This window comes from Mixophyes fleayi, chromosome 4, assembly GCF_038048845.1.
Source record: "Mixophyes fleayi isolate aMixFle1 chromosome 4, aMixFle1.hap1, whole genome shotgun sequence".
Lineage (NCBI taxonomy): Eukaryota > Metazoa > Chordata > Amphibia > Anura > Limnodynastidae > Mixophyes > Mixophyes fleayi.
The window spans coordinates 55,915,328-55,939,325 of record NC_134405.1 but is presented as its reverse complement, the minus strand read 5'-3'; the positions used below and the strand labels follow the sequence as shown (position 1 = coordinate 55,939,325).

Below are 23,998 nucleotides of genomic sequence, written 5' to 3'. Positions count from 1 at the left end.
CTGTGCCTGTGTTTTGAGTCTTAAGATACACACAATTTTAAGTCCCGTTAATGAGCTATTTTCATGTTGACTGACAAAAGTATTGGTCGCCTTGGTAATTTAATTTCCCCAATATCTGGGTAATCATGCTCCCTTTGTATGGACAAGTAGGACCAGACTCCTCATTGCTGCACACTACTGCATAAAGGAGGAACGAGCTAGTTTTCTATCACTCTCCACACTACAAGCCACATCACCAAAGCAATCTGCCCTGTCATAAAAGGAGACCTGACTAGGGGTTAGGGCTCTTGTGGGGATGGTCAGGATCGATAGCAAGAATCCCTGGACATGGCTCCAAGACTCTACTAAGTTTGTGTGCCTGCTAAAAGCAGTTTGACATTGGGTTTAGTCACAACACTGACAGAGGAGTGAAGGACCCAAGGACTGGATCAGTAGACAGCACTCTGGGACTGGTGACTATAAGTTCCTCCTGTGATAGGGTTGTGATTACTTGGTACTCGTTAATTTAAAGCTTTGTAATCCTATCAGTGTTGAGTGTGTTTCACAATAAAAGTACAGTTGCTTTTGTGAAGATATTTTCCTAGGTGATTCCGTCAGGCTGATACATAAAGCTACCTCTGGGCAGTAAAAGAGTTAAGCATAAACCCGATATGCTCATGTCGTGTCATGAAGCCCAACCCATCTCATTGTCTCTCATCTTGCCTCTGGCATCTATGTGAGGTAGGAAAAGTAGGCAATTTTGCTTTATACACGAATGTTATTACACTAATCAAATATACATTATAAAACATGAACTGATAATGAAATATTTGAACATAAAAGTCCATATAAAGATCTTGGAGTCTTCTCCCATGGTCAGAGTTGAATCCACTAATAGGAGGTAATAGGTAGCTTGGAGTTGTAGAAGAGCAACATAGGTCTGATGAAAAAATTGCAGTGGTTCTCTCTCTCTCCTCTCTCTCTCTCTCTCTCTCTTCTCTCTCTCTCCTCTCTCTCTCTCTTCTCTCTCTCTCCTCTCTCTCTCTCTATCTCTCTCTAGCTCTCATTTTGTGGCTGTGGGTGACTAGTGGATACAGTTGTGCTCTCAGGCAGTTAAGCCTCTCCATTGTGCAAAGGTGGCAACTGAAATGGCTCATTTCTTTGTATTAGTTGTGTAAGCTATAATGCACACAGTACAAGACTCATTTAAGAACCACAAAAAATGAAGAACGCAGGGTTTAGTGCCTACATAGCCCCTCTTTGCAGTCCTGACCAAATCTATACCCCAAATCCCCCCCATTGGTTCCTTCAAGGCTCCTTGAAAAAAAATAAAAAATCACCTCTCTGCGCAGACCGGAGTCGGCGACAAGAAAGGATGAAAAGAGAAGAAATAAGCCAATACAAAAGGTAAGTGAAGGAACGGAGCAAGGGGCAGCAAAGGAAGGCAGCATGGCAGAGTGTTTTGAGGGGCAAAGGAAGCTGCATCGCAGTGTTTGAGGGGATATATATATATATATATATATATATATATATATCACATGCATTTGCAGATATGTGTAGCAGAATTATTTCAGTAAAGTGCTAGCCACACCTCCACATTAGATTGGCCACACCCACTTGGCAAATGTCACTCCCACTTAGATGGGGGGCGCCGGTGCCCTGTCTCGCCCAAGGCACTAAAATGTCTAGTTACGGCACTGGTCCATCGCCAGCCATAGTACAACTTCCCAGACAGAATACAAGTGCGATGGAGCAAATTTCAGGGATAATTTACCTCAGAAAGTGACAGGATGATAGAAAGGAGAGGCAGCAAACATTGAATACGAGAGAGATATTACCCCCCACAGAGGAAGGGTGAGAGATATTACCCCCGCAGAGGACAGGAGAGAGATACTACCCTCGCCGAGGATGGGAGAGACATATTACCCCCATAGAGGACAGCAGAGAGATATTACCCCATTAGAGGACGGCAGATAGATATTACCCCCGCAGAGAAAAGGAGAGAGATACCACCCCTGAAGAGAATGGTAGAGAGATATTACCCCCGCAGAACACGGTAGAGAGACATAACCCCCGCAGAGAAGGGGAGAGAGATATTACTCCCGCAGAGGAAGGGTGAATGAACACTGCTGTGAGAGAGATGAGAGTGAGCTAAAGAGCCAGCATTTTGGATGTGACTGCCCCATTGATATTCTGCCCATGTAGCCCTTAAGAACTGTGCAGGAGGAGACAGGAGATGTATATAGGAATTGTACATATTAATTTTATCACTGCAACAGTATAAGAAGGTGCTGGAGTGTAAATGAAGAGTTTATTTTGCAATAAAGAGATGGTCTGGAACCCAAATTATTGAGACATCTGATTGCACTGCACCAAGTTACATCACCTGTTACCTAATATCTTCAGAGAGACACTGTAAAAATAACCCGCATATGCGGGCAGGGCCGCCGAGAGGGGGGGCGGGTACTAATTACCCGGGCCCGGGCCCTTGCGCCGACGATTTTTTTTTTATTTTTTAAAACTACAACTTCAAAACTATGGGGCGGGTGCTCGGTCGTTGGGGGGGGGGGAGCAGGGTAGTTAAAAAAAGACGCCCATACTCACGTGATCGCGGTGTCGGCGTCCCTCCTCTCTGCTGCTCTGTGTTCCATTCAGACTGTCTGAATGCCGGGTGTGACATCATCATGTCACGCCCAGCATTCAGTCAGTCTGGAGCAATGGAGCACAGAGCAGCAGAGAAGACCAAGAAAGAAGAGAGAAGAAAAGGTAAGTGAAGGGAGGAAAAACGAGAGGGGGGGGGGGGGGTACTGTCATGTTCTACACCAAGCACTAATAGGGTTCATTGTCTTTTTTCAAAAAAATATATTCTTTATAAAAGTACAATTAAACTGGTCATGGATGGGTGAGAAATTACTATGCAAACACGTTTCCTATTGAATGACTGTACAGAAATTGTGTGCTTTTCTACAATATATTTTTATAATATTGTTTAGGACTTTTGTGTCACTATGTATGATGCAGACATATATTTAAATATAATATTTTCAATACAGGTAGTGGTTGCTGATAACACTGATTAAGGCACAGGTTAGATAAAGTAAAAATATGTAAAATAGATAAAATAAGACACACAAAGTTAATTTACCTTAGCATTAAAATGCATTTAGGCACAAAATTAAACCATAGCAATCAATTGGACATTTTTTTTCTAATTCTCTAACTTTCACTGCACAGATAAAAGTTAAATGCTGACTAGTTGCTGTGGTTCAATGCACAGTTTGTACCTAAGTGCGAAGTAAGAAAAAGAGCCTTAAAGTCTCCAATTAAATTTATGCTGCCTCAAATAACCAAAATAACCCAAGAATACCCATTGTTATAAAAACTATGTCATAATCTCCAAGGGCCACCAACCAAGCAGCATGACACAGAGGGGTTAAAAAACGAGGGGGGCATGACACAGAGGGGTTCAAAAATGGGGGGGTGGGCAGCATGGCACAGAGGGGTTAAAAAACGGGGGGGGGGGGCAGCATGGCACAGAGGGGTTATAAAACGAGGGGGGCATGGCACAGGGGTTAAAAAACAAGGGGGCAGCATGGCACAGAGGGGTTAAAAAAATGAGGTGGGGCATGGCACAGAGGGGTTAAAAAACGAGGGGGCAGCATGGCACAGAGGGGTTAAAAAATGAGGGGGGGCTTGGCACAGAGGGGTTTAAAAACGAGGAGGGCAGCATGGCACAGAGGGGTTAAAAAATGAGGGGGGGCATAGCACAGAGGGGTTAAAAAATGAGGGGGGCAGCATGGCACAGAGGGGTTAAAAAACGAGGGGGGGCATGGCACAGAGGGGTTAAAAAATGGGGGGGTGCATGTCACAGTGGGGTTAAAAAACAGGGGGGTAGCATGGCACAGTGGGGTTAAAAAACAGGGGGGCAGCATGGCACAGTAGGGTTAAAAAACAGGGGTGCATGTCACTGTGGGGTTAAAAAACAGGGGGGCAGCATGGCACAGTGGGGTTAAAAAATGGGGGGGAGGCATGGCACAGTGGGATTGAAAAAGGGGGGGGAGCAGCATAGTATAGTGTGATGAAGGGGGCAAAAGCAGCATGGAGGGCGCAGTGTGATCATAAGGCATGGAGATGATGAAGGGGCACATTATTGTAATGTTGGAGCTGGAGGAAGGCCTAATTATTAATCGTGGGTGGTATTGATTTAACGCCACGGTTGTTTGGAATTATATAAATGTAGCCATTTTTTTCCAAATAGGGCGACCAGCATTCCAGGATCCAGACAAGCCGCAACTAAAGAAACCTGCAGCCACAGGTGGTGAAAGTGAGAAGAACAGGTAGGAGAGAGCAGGACAGTATGTGAAATGTGATTCTAGTAGGGACAATAGCAATTTTTGGTGAGTGTTGTGCCCAATGTAAGGTGCAGGACAAGACTGAACTCTTTGTGTACACACTGCATTCTTTCTATACTACACTGTGGTGGTAGATGTCCTGAAAGTCAGGAGTGCTTGGACATATGTGACGCATCAGCGAATTGAGAGCCTAGTGATTTTGATGCGTTAGCCACGCCCCAATGGCGCATGTGCCACACCCCCAAATGCATGACCACACCTCCGAAAAAATTTGCCTTGCGGCGGCGCAAAGTTTTTTTTTACCATACTCGACTATAAGGGGGGCCCCATGAATTTGTTGTACCGGGGCCCTGAATTCCTCTTGGCAGCCCTGTATGCGGGGACCCTCTGGTCATCTACATCCATGCCAGGAGCTAGCCAGGGCTGAAAACGAGGTGCACTGCCTAAACTGTGCACCTGACACTACACACAGTGACAGGGGGGTTACCACTGATTCACAGCAGTATTGCAGGGGGATTTATTTTCTGCATTTTTCCTTTGTGGAATTCCCCCCTTCAAATATCTGCTGTGTAGCTATAAATTGATTGAGCAACTTCCATTTCTGTATTGTATGCTTGCTACATAATGTAATTAAAATGGACTGGGAAAGGCAAAAATCTTGCTTTGTTGTCAGCAGGGAATGTGGGCAGATAGTATCACTGTATAAGATGCTTAAACAGATCTCCACCCACCTGTAGCCTTTGTATACACAATTGCTCAATCCACACTGAATAGTGCCTTGTCATGACCATAAGTGAAAACTTCTCACCCGGAGATTTGCAATACACTTCTGTACACACTATAAGCAATATATTAACATTGCGTTTAGGTGAAAAATCAACATGATACCATCACAACCAACCAGCACTTAAGTTTTATTGGTCACATTTCAGGAAAACAGTAATATTAAAAATAAGAGAAAGAGAACTTGGAGGGAGGAAGACTGAAAGTTAACATTAGAAGAAACAGCAGAAGTGGGGAGCTTTAAAGTGACGTCATTGCTACCTGCCGACGAATGAAGAACCCAGCAGGTAGCAATGGCGTCACTTTCAAGCTCCACACTATGTTTACTGCTGTTAACCTGGTACTTTAAGGAGGTGGCTTCTGTGCAATCTATTAGGCTTTGTAAAGAACATTGTACAGGCGGCGCCTCCTTAAAATACCAGGTTAACAGCAGCAAACATAGCTTGAAAGTGACGCCATTGCTACCTGCCGGGTTCTTCATTCAGTATTACCACTCTGTCAGGGATTACACCTTCGGTATATTCCTGTCGGGGTATCTGTTGTCGGGGGACCGATAATCGTTAAAAGGTAGCCAACCCCCTCCTGTTATGGCATTACTAGCAGCCCTCTATCCGCCTTGATGTACGCAAATTTGTGTCTGCTTGCAACAGTTGTGCCCAACATAAGATTCCTAGACATTTCCCACTTTGTCTTCTCCATCCGCTCCCAATTCCTGATTGCCCATGGTCTAGTTTATTGATGGAGCTCATCACAGAGCTTCCTCCCACTGTGGGCTACAACACTGTTTGGGTGGTGATAGACTGATTCTCTAAGATGGCGCATTTTATTCCTTTGGTTGGGTTGACTTCCGCATCTCATTTGGCTTACATCTTCATAAAAGAGATTTTTATACTTCATGGTTGTCCTCAGGAAATTATTTCTGACCGTGGCGTCCAGTTGAAAAGCCTTCGGCAGGAATATGGGCATAATCTTAAAATTCTCTTCTGGCTATCATTCACAAACTAATGGCCAAATGGAACAGGTGAAGCAGGATCTGGAAAGTTTCTTGCAATGCTTTTTTTCTAAAAATCAAGACAATTGGAGTCATCTTCTCCCCTTGACGAGTTTTCTCATAATAACCACACTCATCAGTCTTCTGGTTACTCCCCCTTCTTCGTGGTTTTTGGTACCCACCTCATCTTACCTGTTTTTCCTTCCAACACAAGTTCTGCCAACTACTGGTTCCCTATTTTCGAGACTTTTCTCGCATTTGGTCTTCAACCAAAGAAAAATTAAGATCGTCTCTACGTTATAAACAGTTTGCTGATCGGCATCATGGATCTTTCTAGCTCTCCATCCTGGCAATAAGGTCTGGTTATCCACTCGGAACCTAAGATTACAAGTTCCCTCTATGAAGTTAGCACTTTGCTTCATCAGTCCTTTTTCCATCACCCACCTCATTAATCCTGTAACTGTCAAACCCCAGTTACCTGCCTCACTCAGGATCCACAACACCTTTCATGTTTTTCTTCTTAAGCCACTAATCCTCAATGAATTTGTTCATTGGCCTCCTTGTCCCTCTCCGGTTCACTCTACTTTGGGCGAGGAATTTGAGATCAACCATATTCTGGATTCTGGCACCTCTCGGGGAAAGCAACAATTTTTGGTTCAATAGAAAGGATATGGTCCTGAGGAGAGATCATGGGTGGACAAAATAGACCTTCATGCACCACTTTTATTGAAGAGATTTCTCAAGACTTCCTCTCAACCCCGGAGGAAAGGGGAGGTACTGTCAGGCACTGTCCTTGTGCTCTCCCTTCCGCACAGGGATTGATGCCTGTTCTGCAGGAAATTGCGTTTGGGTGCTCAGCAACCAGACGCATCAGGTCCAGCCGCCCAGTGGCCGCTTCTGCCCGTGCACTCCCTGTTACCAAGAAACAAGACGCTAGTTTGACAGCCAGCGGAGGCAGCTGCCAGCGTTTCCTATTTACCTTCACACTATATAAAGGAGACTCTGGCACCATTAGGATTTTATTATTATTATTATTAATATTTATTTATAAGGCGCTACAAGGCATCCGCAGCGCCGTACAGAGACAAACAAAATCACAATATAATGGGAGACAGCACAGTACAGTAAACACAGCAACTCAGTACGCTCAATGCACAGCTAGAGAGGGCGGGGAAAGGGGAGGGAGGATCCAAAAACTACGGGGCCCAAGAAGGGGGGCGCGGAAAGGATGCCAGAGTATTAGGTCTCCTAGCTCCACGCATTCATGTGCTGCATTGATCCTCGGTCTGACTTCCTGGTTCTGATCTCAGCTATTCCTGACGCTCTTGGAATGCCCCGGTATTTGACCTCTGCCTGCCCGACTATTCTTTGGGAACCTCCTTGTGTACTGCATTGACCGCACGGCTAGACTTCGACACTCCTAGCCATTATCTTCACCTATCTCACTGATTACCCTCCTGGAGAACCACAATCTGCGTGTCTCTCGCAGCTATATCCAAATCACCTTGCAGAGGTCCCTGGTGAAGACCAGAGACACGTTAGACTCCTCGCCTCCAGAAAGGGTAGTGCCAAAATCAACATGTAGCCACAGTTGCTGACATATACGGTGGTATGCCACCACTTCTCCTACGGCCTTCATTGTATCACATTGCATTCACGTATTTTATATATATATATATATATATATATATATAGTGGTGGAAATGGGGGTGTATACAGTGGTATACCATACCACCACTTCTCCTACTGCCTTCATTGTAACACTATCAAATTCCATTCACTTACATTCCCATTACATTTTTCATATTGTCACTTCCACATTCCTGCTCCGACCACTGGGAAAAAGAAAGGATGATAGATCCACGCAACAGACTCCCAGCAAAAGTGGGTTTAAGAACTAGGTAGAAAATATTAAAGACCACTTACAAACTAAAGCAAAAAACAACCAACCACCTAAATCCCAATACTCCCAAGGCCCAGATAAATAGATAAAGACAAACAATCAAAGATTAATACAAAACGGAACAGTCATGTTGTGGCGGTCCTAAATACAGAATAGTGCCTACATATACTAGTAATATCAAAGAATAGTTAATTAATCTATATAACTATATAATAAAATTGTCACAAGCTGGGTAGTTCTGATGCCCTCACCTGCCAGCATCTGCGCTGCTACGTTGGAAGGCGCCGAGTCTAAACATGCCTCAGGTCTTCACCAGGGATCCCCGCATGGAGATCTGGGATTAGCTGCTGAGATGTGCAGGTCGCGGCCCTCCCAGGTAGCTACCAGCGAGGTACGGTGATCAATCGAAGTTGTGCCACCCAAGGTCAAAACTGAGCAGGCAAGATATGTTACCGAAGGATAAGGCAAAGGAATCGTCAGGAAGCGAGAGGTCAAACCAGGAAATCAGGATGGGTCTGTAATGTGCGTATTGTCGCTAACCAATAACGATTGTCGAACCTCGATTTGTGTTTCCAACGCACAAAGATTTATTCGCAATAAGTTGAAAAAATATGCTCAAGCGATGTAATAGTAAATACAGCCGTTACTTATCGCAGGCGCTCTGGATCCAGTGCAGTCATTCAATCCTGAAGTCTGGGGACAAGAAGTCTGCACTCTGGATCACAAGCTGCTGCTTATATACACAATCAAGTACAGTAATACAATGAAGATGGTATGGCTTGCATCTATTGGTCCGGGTCTCAGGAATGTCCAAGGGGTCGTCAATCATTGGCTGGTTCATCCTAAGGAATCCAAAGGAGGGGGTCATCTCTGCAGGGGGTATGCTCTGCTCTTCCCGCCAGAATTCCTTACTCTTAAGTAGTTCATAATTCCCTATCATTCATAACTTGCGTATGCACTCTGCGATTCCCTCGCAGAGCGCACCAAACAGTAGGATATGTAACAAGGTTCATTATGATACCACTCATGATGTTATTCCTTTAACCCGTTCTGTGTATTTCACTAATATGCATGTAACTCTGATATAACATATAAATACTACTATATTTCGACATAACTGACTATGTGTTGCAACTACCAATAATGTGTACTATTTTATAAGTATGCGTGTTTGTGCAAATGTATGGTAAAAGACCAATTACTGTTGCTGCCACGTGTAGTGGATGCGTACGCCCTTTCACGCCGTAGCGTGCCCTTGTACGACATAGCGTACCGTACGCATCTTTTCAGACAAAGACAACCAAGTTTGCTAGACTTTAATTGAAATGACTTTATCCAATTTGCTGACTTCGACAGTTCCACCCTTTGATAGTGTAATAAACTATCACCCAATCACCGTTTCAAGTTCAGGATTATACAATACTTCTTCACAGACCATGATCTCGGTATCTGGTACCACCCTTTCAGTCTCTTTCTCAGTGTTACTCTTATGAGACCGTTTTCCACACTTCAACACAGTAGGAACACATTTGACAACTAAACCAATTGCTAAGATGACACCCAGTATAAGGAGAAGGAGCTTACCTACACTCGCAATCATTTCCTGTACCCACTCCCCCAGACCAGAGAACCATTTTGCTGGGTTCAACCATGAGAACCAACCCGCCACCTTTTCCCCGACCTCATATAACGAAGAATTATGGCTCTTTCGAAATTCCCATTTCAGCTGCAAAATTTCATCCATCTTCCGGTCTATAACCTCTTTAGGGTCTTCCGTATTATTAGTAATGTACGTGCAACATTTGACACCGAACTGGGTGGCCAGTGTCACACAGTACCCACCAGTAATAGAGGTGAGATAATTTAGTACCAGTCTATGTTGCACCAACTCCTTCTTGTACGCTTGTAGCTCCCTTCCAGTATACCTGAAAGTGTCATCATACATCTCGGTGATATTATCTATTAATTTAGCTAGGTCTTGGATATATTTAAAGTTTAATGTTCCCCGAGCGGTCCTGGTGAGATCTAGAGCAACCATAACTTGGAAACCAGCAGTTTCACTAATCAATTTTGTAGCTATGGGTTCCTCACCAGGAATCATATTTCTCTTGCCACGGTGTTCATACTGTGTGTGTATGTATGGTGGTGATGTAGTCTTGTGAATATCTACCATTTCTTCATGAGTAATAGTCATGATTTCAGGAACCAGTTTAGCTAAGAAACACAAGCCCTTGGAACTCGGAGTCACCCAGGAATAAGCTTTCCTCCCACAAACAAAATACACATCATCAGGGAGAACATAAGGAACAGTATGCCCATGAATTATATCACACAGAGTTTTGATAAAACTACCCATGCCATGTCTCCATCTGCTCTAGACACGTGTCGGCATTAACGATATTTTCACATTTATCCGTAGAGACTTTTCCAATAGATACCTTCTTATGTTTGGTTATACGCCCTAACTTGTGACTTCCATCAGCATTCCTGCCTAGTAGTGACCTTGTGGGTCTCTCTCTAAAATGAGTGTGGCGAGCCATTGTCTGATCTGATAGGTCAGCCTCCCAATTCTCCAGGCGCTTTGCATGAGATATGTTTAGGCACAGCAACGATCTGCCTATGGAGTATTGTCGAAGCGTCAGACTAGGGGACCTAGTGTTATTGTACCTCCCTTCTATGGGCCTCCCACCCCTTAATTCGAGTACTTCGGATATGTTTAGCGGGAATGGCACTAGTCCTATGTTATGCTGCCCTTGAGGCACGTGAGAGCACACCCAACACTCAGTTTGGTTTAGCACCTTACCCACCAGGGAGTGATAATCCTCCAATGGATGCCCGCCTATATTCAGAGTACTGGGGGACTGGCATCGTTGGATGCATCTCTCGTCAACTAGGGAGTTGCAGAACTTGCAGATACAATACTCATCAGACAATAGCCCCTCACACTGCCTCCGAGTTCCTGAGCTAGCAGACCTTTTCATAACCCCTGGACCAAGTTTGATAATGGGCTGCTCAGGATATCCTATTAACTTTTCTTCGGCCTCCATTTCATCCGTATCACTCCCAGAACTCTCCTCCATCCTCCATTCTCCTTCACAAAAATAGAATGTCCTAGAAAAAGTAAAAACAAGGAAAATCCTGGAACAAAAGAAAAACAAAAACCGCCACTCCATCGCTGGAAAGATAGTTCTGAGGCAACGTCTCTGGTTCAGGTGTCTCAACTGCAGGCTTTAGGTCTCCCGGAACAGGCTCACAAGTGACAGCTCTATGTCGTCGGTCTGAGTCTTGTCTTGCACTTTCTCCGGATTATGGACTCTCCTGCAGTGGGTGGAATGGACCCAAGTGTCTCTCTCTGCAACCTTCAGTGATGTAGTACTGGTCAGCAGCACTTGGTACGGGCCTTCCCAACGGTCTGTTAAACAACCTGAACGTAAGAAATTGCGGATCATAACATAGTCTCCAGGTTCAACATCATGACAGTTCGTCTCTGGCATACCAGGTGACAGCATTTTTAGTTTTTGTTGTTGTTGTTTCAGCTGTCTACTCATTCTTATAAGATATTGTACAGTCACTTCATTATTACACTTTAAGTCGTCTTGTGGGCTCACGATCAAATGAGGTTGTCGTCCGAACAGTATCTCAAAGGGGGACAGATTAAGAGGAGGTCTAGGAGTGGTTCGAATGCTGTGGAGGACCAACGGCAAAGCCTCAGGCCATGCCAACCCAGTTTCAGCCATTATCTTACCTAGTTTGTTCTTTATAGTACCATTTGCTCTCTCCACCTTACCACTGGCTTGTGGTCGGTAAGGGGTGTGAAGTCTGCTACTGATTCCCATGAGTTTACACATATTTTGGAAGACATCACCAGTAAAATGGGTACCCCTATCACTTTCAATGATTCTAGGGATACCGAACCTACACACAAAGTCTTGTACAATTTTCTTTGCAGTGAACACAGCAGTATTAGTGGCTGCCGGATATGCTTCTACCCAACCGGAAAACACATCAATACACACTAACACATACTTCAGATTCCTGCACGGTGGTAGTTGGATATAGTCAATTTGTATTACCTGAAAAGGTCCGTCTGTAGGAGGGATGTGGGATGGCTCAGTTGGAATAGTTTTCCCAACATTTTTCCTCAAACAAGTAAGACATGACATTGCTTTCTTACCAGCTTGAGAGGAAAATCCGGGAGCACACCAGTATGCTCTCACCAGTTTGCACATACCTTCTTTACCCAGGTGAGTCAGGCCGTGTGCTGCTTCAGCCAGGCTTGGATAGTATGTTCGGGGAGCTACAGGCTTACCTTGTCCATCCCTCCAGAGTCCTGAGGACTCTTGACCACATCCCTTCGCCTTCCAGACCGCCTTCTCCTGCAGGGAACACAAATCTTGCATTTCAATTAATTTCTGCGTGTCTAATGTCTGAAAAACCATCATAGTCTCGGTCGATACAGTCATAGGTTGCCCTGCTGCCCATTTAGCAGCTTCGTCTGCCCTGTTGTTGCCCAATGACACTGGGTCTTCTTCAAAGGTATGGGCTTTGCACTTTATGACGGCTACTGTTCTGGGTAACTGTATCGCTGTCAGAAGTCCTTTTATGTGTTGTGAGTGTGCCACTGGTGTACCTGCTGCTGTTGTAAAGTTTCTAAGACGCCAAAGGGCCCCAAAATCATGCACTACCCCGAAGGCGTACCTAGAGTCAGTATATATGTTGGCTGATTTACCCTCTGCCAATTCACACGCTCTCCTTAGTGCTACTAGTTCCGCCACCTGGGCTGAGTGAGGTGGACCAAGGGGTTCAGCTTCTACCACATCCTGATCGTCTACAACAGCGTAACCAGTACATAGCTCTCCTGTCTCTGTCTGTCTATGGCAACTTCCGTCTGTATAAAACGTAAAATCTACATTTTCTAAGGGGGTGTCACGTATGTCGGGCCTTGCAGTAAAGGTCTGATTCAGGTGTTCCATACAGTCATGCGTGTCAGTATTCTTGCCTAACTCATCATCAACCAGGGTCTCCTCACCTCCCACCCTTTGTGTCTCTTGAGACACATACGGAAGGTATGTAGCTGGATTTAGGGTGCTACATCGTTTGATGGTGATGTTTGAGGGTGCCATCAGGGCTAGTTCCCACTTTGTGAATCTAGCTGAAGAAACATGTCTGGTTTGGGCTGAATTTAACAGAGCTGATACAGCATGGGGTGTATAGATGGTTGAATTATGTCCTAATACTACATCCTCGCTCTTACTTACTAGAAGGGCCGTTGCTGCTACACTTCTGAGACATGTTGGGAGTGACCTTGCCACATTGTCTAATTGTGCACTGTAGTATGCTACCGGTCTGCTAGCGTCACCATGTTTCTGTGTGAGGACACCTGCTGCACAGCCATCAGCTTCTGTACAAAATAGCTCAAAAGGCTTTTCATAATCAGGTATTCCCAATGCAGGTGCTTTTGTCAGACTATCTTTAAGATTAAAGAACGCTTGCTCCGACTCTTCTGTGTGTATGACACGTTCTGGTTTTGAGGAAGAGACTAGCTCCTGCAATGGTAATGCCAGAATAGAAAAACCTGGGATCCAGGACCTACAGTATCCACACATCCCCAAGAAAGTACGAATCTGCTTCTGGCTCTGCGGCAGGGTCATGTGTTGTATGGCCTCAATTCTGTCGGTTGTCAGGTGTCTTAGCCCCTTAGTGAGGCAGTGTCCTAAGTATTTGACCTTAGTCTGACATGGCTGTAATTTATCCTTTGCCACCTTGTGCCCTGTTTGTGAAAGATGAAGCAACAACAATTTAGTATCATGTAAACATGACATAAAAGAATCAGAGCACAACAACAAATCGTCCACATATTGAATTAGAACAGACCCATTGTGGGGTTGAAAGGATTGCAAACAGTCATGTAAGGCTTGGGAGAAAATACTGGGGCTGTCAATGAACCCCTGGGGTAGTCTGGTCCATGTGTATTGTACTCCCCTGTAGGAGAATGCAAAAAGGTATTGGCAGTCAGGGTGAAGAGGGACTGAAAAGAAAGCAGAACATAGATCAATGACAGTAAAATGACTGGCAGACGGTGGAATCTGCATGAGGATGACAGCTGGATTCGGCACTACGGGGAATTGGCTCTCAACAACTTTGTTAATTCCCCTTAAGTCCTGGACTAATCTATAGCCCCTCCCCCCACTCTTCTTCACAGGGAAAATGGGACTATTTGCTGTACTGGCTGTACGAATTAAAATCCCTTGTTGTAACAGCCTCTCAATAACAGGATATACCCCTAGTTCCACCTCCGGTTTTAATGGATACTGTGGGATTTTTGGGGCTATCCTACCACTTTTTAGATTGACCATGACAGGGGCTACGTTTGCCATCAGTCCAGTGTCCTGTCCATCTCTGGTCCATAGGGAACCTGGTATTTCCAGCAACATCCCCTTTACTTGAGATGGACTTTGTTCTATAACAGGAGAGTGTAACATTAACCTTGGAGGGGTGTCCAATATGTCCTGTACCTCATGTGCAACCTTCTCGGGTATATCTAGGAACACACCATCTGAAGTACAGTATATGACACATCCCATTTTACATAACAAGTCTCTCCCTAGCAAGTTAGTAGGAGCCGCTGCAGCCAAGAGAAACGAATGCTTAGTATGCAGAGGCCCGATAGTAACTTCGGCGGGTTTAGTTAGAGGATAATGTAACACTTTTCCCGTCACCCCCATAGCTGGAATAGTTTTGCTGGTCACCTGTAGATTGAAAGGAGAGGTTATCACAGATCGGGCCGCCCCTGTATCTACAAGAAAAGTTTGTTTCCTGCCAGCTATGTCAACTATCATTGTTGGTTCTTCACTCTGACTCTCAGTTAACCTCACTGGCTGTAGACTACAGGTATGACCTGACCCCTAGCGCTGACTAGTGATTTCCCGCGCAGCATTTGCTGCCGTAATATGCGCGGGTAGATGTGAGTCTTCTAGTCTATGTGAATCCTTTCTTGGAGGATATCTATGTGACCCACCCTTATGTGTATTGAGTCTTTCTTTATTACAATCTCTAACGTAATGTCCTTCCTCGTTACAGTTGAAACACCTGATCACTTTAGGTTTCCTGTTATATGGGTTGTATGCTGGTGGTCGTGTATGCACCCCTTCTAGAGCCTGTATACTTACCGTCATTAACCTATCACTTTTCTCTTCCCTTTTTCTAAAAAGGTTCTTGTCATGCTCCACAGCAGACTCCCTAAGGAAGTCTACCGTGACGCCTCTCCAATTAGGTAATGTGGTTTGTACTCTCGTCTTTAAATTTTCCCTAAGGCCATACATCAGTACCCCTACAGCTACCTCTCTGTGATGTGGGTCCTCACTTATGTTGGATATCCCAGTAAATCGTGCAATCGCTGTTATAGCTCTAGCAAAGTAATCTGAGGCAGTTTCACTATCCTTTTGTTTAATGGTGAAAATCTTACTCCAATTTACTACTACTGGAAAACAGATGGCTAAGTGTTTGACAATTTGTTCTATATTCCGTTGGTTAATCTCATCAGTCAGGGTGTCATCTTCCTCCAACAAACAATCTCCAATAAATTTTTGTATGTTAGTATTGGGAGGAAGACACGCCCTCAACACTACCCGCCAATCCTTACTGGTTGGTTCATGAGCATTCCCTAAGTCTTTAACAAATTTCTGACATTTAGCTAACTCTTTTCTAGGATCTGGGAATTCAGTCATAATGGAACGTAATTCTGATCTAGTCCAGGGACAATGCATTGTAACATTTCTTAAAGGAACTACACCATCCTTATCCGGTTTCCCGTTGGGAACTGATATTGTGCGGACCGGGAACACACCCTCTGGTACACTAACTTCAGGGGACGCTACAGGGTTTACAGGCCCTAGATTTAGAACACTTTCACTCCTAGTGATCACGCTACTCTCACCTATCTCAGCCATTTTCTCATACTTGCGCTGAGCCTCTAGTACATTAACAGCATGGGCAATGGCCGAAATCACAGTGGGTTCATCTTCGTTTTCAGATACACTTGATTGAAACTGATTTAAAACAGGGTACAACTTAGTAATTTTTCTATTTTCAGTTTTAACAACGGCTGTACTTACTCCTCCCGCCACATAAGGTGGCGGGGGCGCGCTTGCGCTGAGTTCGCCACGCTTCTCAATGGTTACATCCGCCTTGCGCGCGCTTTTCGCCACGCCTATTTCCGGTTTGTATTCGCTGCTCTGCCACGTGTTACCTTCCATTTGCCACAATTTTAAACAATCATTATGTCTATTTCTCTTTTTCGTTGACTTGATCAACCATATTTTATCTTTTACAGTATTCAGTACCTCTGCATTAAAACTCCCTATTGTTGGGAAAGGCCTATCACAAGCTTTGGTCATCCCGACCCACGTGTCACAATACACAGTTGCATATGCACCATACTTCTTACACATGAGAAACCTCGCTGAACCAATAGGGCCTTCCTTAGGCAGTACACTGACCATCTCTAGCGTATGCTTAGCACCCATGTTGAACAATATACCTTCTACCCGGAACACAGACACACCGCAATGCTCTGTTCCTTCCGGCCAAATGTGAAATACAGACACACCGCAATGCTCTGTTCTTTCCACCTAATAATTTCAACTCTGTTGCTATACTCACCGCTAGAGATCTATAATCCTCGGTGAACGTATTTCCTTTAGCCGCGTTCACTCGCTTTTCTCGCCCCTGGCGAGGATCCCTAATACAGAAATATCACTGTGGGCCCCAAGGGCTATCAGCTCCTCGATACCCTGGCTAAACCACAAAATCTGCTGAGTTTATTATTGCTGGGAGCGCAAAGTCGATACAATCAACCTGCCTTTCCAGTATAATTCCTCCTAGCTGCTTCACCAATTCGCACTAACGGTGCGACCGGATCGCACTGCCTACCAATACTAATTATTAGCAAACCTTGCGATCTATTGGTAGCGCTTTGCGAAAACCCAGTTTTCGCATTCGGTATACCTGCCCTGTATACCGTCCTTCAGTTGGGCAATCCGCCTCGTCAGACAGCAACTGAGCACCTCAACAATAAAACAGTGTATCTACGTTACAACATCACACACTATACACCTTTTCTGCGCAGAAAATCAAAAGTTCCCAACAATAGTAATAATGTCTCAGAGGCTTTCACAAGTAATTATACTATGCATGTATAATAACTATCAACACGATTGTTTAACCACGTGGCAAGTTTACCGGAAGTTCGCGTACGCACAGCAGGAAGTACACATACGCTAAACAATGCAATACAGTTAGAACGCACAATGACAGAAAAAAGAAACAGTTTTCTCTTTTGTCCCTAGGTTCTAGTTAGCGTGCCCTAGATAATGCAAAACGGACATTCGGTTTCACAACACAGAGTAAAATTCAGGTTTTGAACACCATGCGTTCTTACCCGTTTATGACGCGTCTCCACCCTTTGTTGAGGAACCGAAATCCGCTGGACTTGCGTATCATCGGCAACGAAACCTCCAAAGCTCACGAGCCCCCAAATTGTAATGTGCGTATTGTCGCTAACCAATAACGATTGTCGAACCTCGATTTGTGTTTCCAACGCACAAAGATTTATTCGAAATAAGTTGAAAAAATATGCTCAAGCGATGTAATAGTAAATACAGCCGTTACTTATCGCAGGCGCTCTGGATCCAGTGCAGTCATTCAATCCTGAAGTCTGGGGACAAGAAGTCTGCACTCTGGATCACAAGCTGCTGCTTATATACACAATCAAGTACAGTAATACAATGAAGATGGTATGGCTTGCATCTATTGGTCCGGGTCTCAGGAATGTCCAAGGGGTCGTCAATCATTGGCTGGTTCATCCTAAGGAATCCAAAGGAGGGGGTCATCTCTGCAGGGGGTATGCTCTGCTCTTCCCGCCAGAATTCCTTACTCTTAAGTAGTTCATAATTCCCTATCATTCATAACTTGCGTATGCACTCTGCGATTCCCTCGCAGAGCGCACCAAACAGTAGGATATGTAACAAGGTTCATTATGATACCACTCATGATGTTATTCCTTTAACCCGTTCTGTGTATTTCACTAATATGCATGTAACTCTGATATAACATATAAATACTACTATATTTCGACATAACTGACTATGTGTTGCAACTACCAATAATGTGTACTATTTTATAAGTATGCGTGTTTGTGCAAATGTATGGTAAAAGACCAATTACTGTTGCTGCCACGTGTAGTGGATGCGTACGCCCTTTCACGCCGTAGCGTGCCCTTGTACGACATAGCGTACCGTACGCATCTTTTCAGACAAAGACAACCAAGTTTGCTAGACTTTAATTGAAATGACTTTATCCAATTTGCTGACTTCGACAGGTCCAAGGGAGAATCCGAAGAGGTTAGTCAGGCAAAGCTGGGTCAAATCCGAATAGACAGAAAAGCAAGGTATGGCATATAATGTAGCCTAAGAACTAGAAACTAGATACTCTGGCACCCTAGTGGTGTCAGAGTCTAGTTTATATACATGCTTCCTCTTACTCATTGGTGGACGTGGGGTCGGCAGTCAGCTGATCTGACCACCTACAGAAAATGCTGTCTGGCACCTCCGTTGCCCAGCAACGGAGACGCGATGTTCGGGCGCATGCGCCCGAGCTTAATATTATGGCCAGAAGCAGCATCCCGTTGCTAAGCAACAGGAGGGCCAGAAAGAAGAGAAGGCGTCCGTCCCCGGCACCCAGTGAGTGTGCGGGGACGGCGCCTGAGAAGAATATTAGAAGTCACCTGACTGAGAGCATGCCTAGCAATAAACGAGTAGATGTTTCTGAAAGTGGATTAAACCGTTCAGTGTTTTTTATTACTATTTTATAATGTTTTGGTAAATTTACTATTTTGTTTAACTATGTTTTCTTTCTTTTTTTTTTTTATGAGAGGATTGTTGCTGTGTGTTATAAGAGATTTCTGTTTCTAAAGGTAATTTCTAAATGTGAGAAACACGCGCCGCCCACAGTAAATAAAGATGTTGTCCCTGGAAACAGGCCAGGATTTTAATATTGGCCAACTGTGCATTGCAATTCCTGATACTTTCTGTCACGGTTCAATGCAGGAATACAGCTTGGAGCCACGAATATGGTGAAAAACACTCAATGTTTATTTGCTGAAGAGTACAACACAGAAGGTAATCATGAGCTTGCAGTAAATACCAGGTACACAGCTGATGCAGGAAAGCAGGAGGTATGGAGAGATCCCAAGCAGCAAGTAAACCAAAAGGAAATAACAACCAAGTAACAATAACCAGCAATGAATACTGGGAGAGACAAGTATAAGAAAGGACACACCCAGGTGCAAGGAATAATTAGTGAACAGGTTAACCCCTAATACACACAAGGAAGGCACAACAGCAGCACCTCTGCTGAACAGAGGCACTCCCACAATACATATATATATATATATATATATATATATATATATATATATATATATATATATATATCACAATAACAAAGTCCAAAAGGCAGGAGCTGCCAGGCAAAGCAGCATGCAATGCAAGGCTTGCAGGCAGATCCTGACACTTTCTATACTAGATGTAATTCTCAGTATCCATTCACAAATATGTGACATTATAACCAAGTTCTTGAATGTTCACCTAGAGTGTATTTCATATAACGTGTTGTGAATTGCTGCACATGTAAATATTACCTTTATTTTCGTGGATAAACACACTTTTTGAGGGAAGCTCATGGATTTGCCAGTCAATATGGCCTCGCCTGCAAGTTCGGGTTTGTTGCCGACATCCTAAAATAGCTATCAGGACAGCTTGTTAAATAGGCTTTCCTACATAAAACCAGGGGCAATCCTTCACTTATGATAGCTGGTGACTCTTAGGGGCATATTCAATTAGGTTTCCGGTGCGCGGGAACACGTCAGAACAGGCCGCAAAGTCAATTCACAGTACCACAATAATGTGAATTTTCGTGCGCACCCCATGAGGTTGCGTAGGAAAATCTGCATTATTGCGGTACCGTATTACCGTCAATACTGCGACCGCAAACCTAATTGAATATGCCCCTTACAATGTTATTACATCTTTTTAGTATTGGAACCAGTGAGAAGGAGACCTATTGTCAGTGACAAAACTCTTGTTTTCGCTAGTAATAGGACTCGTTACCCATTTCTAAATATATGTCACAATTTCAGGAGAGTTGTCAAAACCAAATAGGCATATTTGTGCAAACAGCAGTGCTCTGCATGCCCGCATGCTTTGTACTTTTGTAAATCACCTTGAATCTATGGTAGTTTGCTCGTGCACTGGGCAGATGTGTTAGAGCTGTAGGTATTGTTCATATATTGTGTGTGAAACAGAAGCTCCAACATGACCACTTTCATGAACACGCTCCCAGCTGCCGTGACTTTGGATGTCTGCTGTATGAGGTCACACACCATTCCAACCCGCAGTCTCTCTCTCTACCTATCACACAGGTTATAGACCTACTGAATCGCCCCCAAACAGCGCTCACACATCACACACTTGAGGTTTGCCACCACCTATACGGGCAATAGGACCCCAATATACTATCCCACAAGGCACACAAGGCTTCTAGCTGCTCACTGACTAGAAAGACCCACACCCAGGCCCGGCGCTCCCATTAGGCAACCTTAGGCAGTTGCCTAGGGCGCCGGGACCTGCAGGGCGCCACTGACTAGATTTTCTAATCTAGTCAGCGGTTCAGCGGCTCGGGAACGTAGTGCAGCGGCGGTGGGGTGCCGCCGCTGTTTTTCAATGTCTGCGGCGAATCTCACACAGTGATCATGTGATAGTCTGTCCGGCGGCGCCTCTGAAGTTTTTACCGACGTCCCCCTCCCCTCTCAGCATGCAGCTAGAGGAAGATAAGGTAAGAAAAAATCTAATTCTTTTTTTATTTAATGTGTTCGGGGGGCAGGGGTGCGGGCGGCAAAATTTTGCCTAGGGCGCCGCAAACCCTAGCACCGGCCCTGCCCACACCAGCGAACAAAGGGTTAACTCTTCACACCTCCAGACTGTTACACAAATGTAAATGCAAGCACACACTAAGCTTGTCAATCAAATGTATCAACAAATTACACACTGGCATCCAAAGGGTTAATTTGGTCGACCTATTTCTTCTTGACAGGCTAATGGATTTGTTAGAGTATCAAGGACGCAACATATTAAATTATAGATTTAATATATAAAAAGTACAGGGCATTCAGATATAACAAATTATTTATAAACAATTAATCAATTGACATAACATACACAAGCAAAACAGTTTAAAATAAAAAGGATTACATTCAAAATATAACTTACATCGAAGTGTTATATTCTGGCCAAGTGAAATTGGCTTGGAAGATGGACAGCTTATCAATGTGAATTGATTTCCCAAAGTCTGACTATTTGTTGTACCTGGTCTCAGCTTTTTAAGACACTTCCACACCTCTTCCTACCCCCAGCGGGTTGTGGCCTGTGACTTTTTTCAATCACCATTTGCATGTTGCCTGATTTACTAACCAATTCTACTATGTAACCTACCTTTTCTGTGGAGTGTCACACAGATCCAATTTTATAAATAATAAATCCCCTACGAAGTGGGCCATCGTTTGATATCAAACACGCCCAGATACAGTGCAATCGTAGAGCTTATACTCATTTCCTTAGCTTCTCTGTGGGGCAGAATTCTGAATTTGACATATGAGCTGCCCTTCATCCTGCTATGGAGGAATATGTGGTTAATCACTAATTTTATTGATTTCAAGTGGCATATTTTAAAACTGAATTCTATTTGTCTATATAAAGTATAGCCAAGTTAGCAGATGGGCTCTGTGATCCAGACACCATGCTGAACAGTTCCTACAAGCCTATTCAGGTGTCAAACTCCATCCCAGGCCAGGCTATATCTCACAGTAGGAGCTCTTGGAAGCTGCCACAGGTGACACTCCTATCTTCTCACACTGGAATGTGCAAAGCCATCCAACACACATACATCAGACTTTCTGTCTTCAACCTTTACACTGTAGTAGCTAAACTTATTATCGGATTCATTTGATATAACATATTTACACTGCACTTATGATTTTAGTCCTTATCCCCCACAATTATGCGATGGGTTAACCCTTATAAATAACTAAGTTCTCTCTGTTCACGACAACCACATTAGCCAGGTTGAAAATGCTCTGTCCCTGAACTAATGTGTCTATTGCAGTGACCTGAGCTGGATGAATTCCTCCATGAGAAGGGTTTTCGTAAACATCTGTTAAGTCCAGGGATGCTGCAATAGGGGAATAAGTGGGAAGTTTGGTGGAAGCAGTAGCAGAAATACCATGGGTGCAGCAACAGCGGCTGCTATGCACCCAGTGGTGAGGAGTCTCCCACTGATGTCCCCACACCCCACCCAGGCAGCGGCAGCATTCCCCGGGGTACCATCTCTGCTCTGAAAAGAGCAGAGTCATCTTCTGAGTGGTGCATGCACAGTGGGCGAAGCGGCAGAATGGGGGGTTCGGGAGGCTATAGTGGCATCATGGGGCTTCTCCCAAAGTTTTGCTATGGGACCGGTGATGAACTGAACCACATTCTAACCTCAAGATCTGGATTTAAATGGCTTCAAGGCCATTGTTACAAGAACCAGGACAAAATAATCCCCACTCCTATTACTCCCATACCCGCTTTTCTGTTAAGTCCCATCCTTTCTGTGACCTGCGAATCGGGATGTCCCACTAACATCAGGACAGTTGGGAGGTATGTACAAATACAAAACTGTTTTAAATAAAATGTAAATGCCATGAAATGTCACAACCAATTAGTGGTGGAACTACCACTAGGGCGGCAGGTGCAGTGCATCGGGGCCCATGGAGATTAATGGTGCTCGCTGCATGGCAGATGCACAAGGTGCAGTTTTCTTCTACCTGCATCTGGGCCCACAGCTCGCTAGCCCCGCCTCTGCAATCAATATACAGTCCCATTGGATTAAACAACTCGATATTCAAATTGAAATATCGATTATGCATCTGTATAAGTGTGAAAGTCCATATCTTTATGATGTAATGCGGTTCAATGCCGAAAGGAAAAAAGCAAAAAAAAAAAAAGAGTGGCTCATGAAATAAAACAGCACAGCATCCTAAATGGTAACAAGCACATTTGTTGCAAAACAATATATGATTGTCAAAGGGTTAATAAGGAATAACTGGGGGTGGGAGGAGAGAGGGGTTGCGAGAGAACAGAAGAGACGGGAAGGGAAGGTTAGGATGTGACTTAGGGAAAAACCACACAGAGTACATTACAGACAAGCAGTGGGGAACTTCCAGGGAACTACTCAAGAAGGGAGGAAGGGGGGGGGGGGTAGTGGAATTAAAAAACTGCTGATCTCATCATGAGGTTGGAGTCGGCAATGCAATACTAGAGCTGTATGTTCGGGTCCTTAAATTCAATCCATTGCACACATGTGAAGGTGAATTGCCTCTGCTAATGTCCATTAGGACAAGTGCCTTTATACAAATCACGAATCTCAGAGGTAACTTCTAAGTTACAGAACAGTTTATGGTACGGGGTATGTTATCTCTTCTAGTGCACACAGTGACCTACCAGACTGACACACAATCAAACACATATACCCAAACTCACACACAGCCACACACACAAAGGGGCACACATTGGATGGGACACTTTTTTTTTTTTTTTTTACAGTTTGCTTGATTATTATTATTTTTTCTTCCCTTATACCCGTGGCTACTTTTACACTTATTATAGCAGGCAGCAGCCTGCGTTACTGAATTGGTAATTCTCCTTATCAGTTAGAGAAACAGGTGAAAACAATGACAGTAATTGCAGTTGGGTGACACATACTAAGGTTCATTCACAAATCTGTACATAAATGTGCTTGTTTGTTTACCAAGTGCAGGATCAGTATTAAGTAGAGATGGGCGGGTCCGGTTCTCCGAGAACCGAACCCACCCGAACTTTGGGTATCCGAGTACCGAGC

General features: G+C 44.3%; 1 long non-coding RNA gene across 1 annotated transcript in view; it reads left to right on the top strand.

Annotated features, from left to right (window-relative positions):
- Nucleotides 1-4,256: 4,256 nt before the first annotated feature.
- Nucleotides 4,257-23,998, top strand: part of LOC142151445 (uncharacterized) — a 404,300-nt gene continuing 384,558 nt past the window's right edge. Inside the window, exon 1 of the long non-coding RNA XR_012691195.1 lies at nt 4,257-4,316. This is a non-coding gene — a long non-coding RNA (uncharacterized LOC142151445). The remainder of the gene's footprint in view (nt 4,317-23,998) is intronic.